This window comes from Octopus bimaculoides, chromosome 14, assembly GCF_001194135.2.
Source record: "Octopus bimaculoides isolate UCB-OBI-ISO-001 chromosome 14, ASM119413v2, whole genome shotgun sequence".
Taxonomy (NCBI): Eukaryota; Metazoa; Mollusca; class Cephalopoda; order Octopoda; family Octopodidae; genus Octopus; species Octopus bimaculoides.
Genome location: NC_068994.1, coordinates 3597106 through 3599260, shown reverse-complemented (window position 1 = coordinate 3599260; position 2155 = coordinate 3597106). Strand labels below are relative to the sequence as shown.

Below are 2155 nucleotides of genomic sequence, written 5' to 3'. Positions count from 1 at the left end.
TATATATATATATATATATATATATATATTATATATATATATTATATATATTGTATGTATGTATAAATGCAGTTTATAAAAATATTCTATTTCTAATATATATGACAATAAAATATCTCAGCATTGTCTGAAGCAAACCCTGTAGATTACAAGATTCTAAGTAGGCTATCATTAACCGTCTGTTCTTTGTGTTGTAGGTCTGTCAGAAGAAGCCATGAAACTTGTCTTGCCTTGACCAGTGGCCAAAGACTGCTGTCCACCTGAAGGTAAGTTACTACTGTTACTACCACCATCACCACCACCACTGCTGCTGCTGCTCACCAAAGTGGTCATTTGGACAGTCTATTTCTGTGACTCTGAATGGTTGTAACCCATGTGACTATGTTTATATATGTATATGTTTGGATGTGTGTGTACGTATATATATGTATGTCTGTGTATATATATATATGTTTATATGTATGTGTGTATGGATGTATGTATGTGTGAGTGATTGAAATATCTGTTCACATGTGTGTGTTTGGAATGTGTGTACATGTCTGTCAGTGGATGTGTGTGTGTGTGTGTTACTGAGACTTGAGAAGGTTTGTGTGTATGTATGTGTGTGTATAGGGAATGGTAATTGTGTTCTATGTAATTGTACTTTAAAAGATTGTGTCATGAATGTGTATATGCATGTGTGTGTGTGTGTGTGTGTGTAAGGGAAGGAGTAATTGCATTCAGTGTGTGTGAGGTGTATTGAGGTAGGTGTTAATTATGTCCATTCAATGTAAATGTAGAAGATTGTGTGTGCATGTGTGTGTGTGGAGGTTGTAATTGTGTATGTGTGTAATTATATGTAAAAGCTTCAGTGTGTATGCGATAATATGTAAATAATAATGTATTGTAAATTTCTCTGTGTTATCATCATCATCATCATCGTTTAACGTCCACCTTCCATGCTGGCATGGGTTGGATGCTTTGACAGGAGCCAAGCAGGCAGAAGACTGCACCAGACTTCTGTGTCTGTTTTGGCACGGTTTTTACAGCTGGATGCCCTTCCTAACACCAACCATTTCATAGAGTGGGCTGAGTACTTTTCATGAGACACAAGCACAGGTGAAGCCAGTTTGGGCATTGTTTTTACAGCTGGACGCTTTTGCAAATGCCGACCACTTTACCGAATGGACTGGGTGCTTTTTATGTGGCACCAGCAGTGGCAGGATCACCAAGTAACTTGCAAGGCAAAGAATTTTTGAGAGGGGAGGGGGCATTGGAGGAGGTGATCTTGTGTCAGGTGTTGTAAGGTTAGAGTGTGACAGAGAGACAGAAACAGATGCCTCACTGTAGTGGAGGTCCATGGTTACCCAGCCAGCCTGAGAGTGTGTGTAAAAAAAAAAGTAAAGAACTCCATTGGTCATGAATGACCATGGGATGCACCTAGAAAGTTTCCCTCTGAGGCACAAGTCCGAGCAAGGTTGTTTATGGAAGGTCAGCAGCCGCCCATGATTACCAACCTCCCCTCTTTATGCTACTGATGTTATCCGAGGGAAAGGCAAAGGGGCCGATACAGCTTGGCACCTGTGACGTTGCAGCTCATTTCTACAGCTGAGGGAACTGGAGCAACATGAAATAAAGTGTCTTGCTCAAGAACACAACTCAGGGCCCGGTTCAGGGATTGAACTCACTATCTCATGATTGTGAATCTGATGTTCTAACTACTGAGTCAGAATGTGTGTAGCTGTGTTGTGAATTTATGTATGTGTGCAGGTGTGTGTGTAATTATAGGTAAAAATATTGTACATTTCTCTGTGTTTTGTCTGTGTAACTGTATGTAAAAGATTGTGTGTGTGTGTGTGGGATAGTGTGTGTAGGAAATATATACAGCTGTGTGTATAGTCTCAGCATATATATAAAGGTACCTGTATATACTTGTGTATTATATTCTTTTGTGTGTGTGTTACATATAATTAAGTCTTTATTGGAAAATGTTAGAAGTGTATATATATATTTGTATGTTTATATATGAACTTGCATGTGTGTATCTGTGTATATACACACATACATATGCATACAGCACACTAGCACAAACACACCATCCCCTCTTACGCCCACTTCCACACAAATTCACACTTGCCTATGTATCCCCTCACTTGCTCCCTCCTCCTTTCTTATT

At 39.3% G+C, this 2155-nt stretch overlaps 1 protein-coding gene across 1 annotated transcript in view; it reads left to right on the top strand.

The window, feature by feature from the left end:
- LOC106870052 (zinc finger protein 721) overlaps positions 1–2155 on the top strand; it is a 64997-nt gene that overhangs the window by 10454 nt on the left and 52388 nt on the right. The window contains exon 2 of the mRNA XM_052973004.1: positions 198–266. The gene's annotated coding sequence lies outside the window, so the exon portion shown is untranslated. The remainder of the gene's footprint in view (positions 1–197; positions 267–2155) is intronic.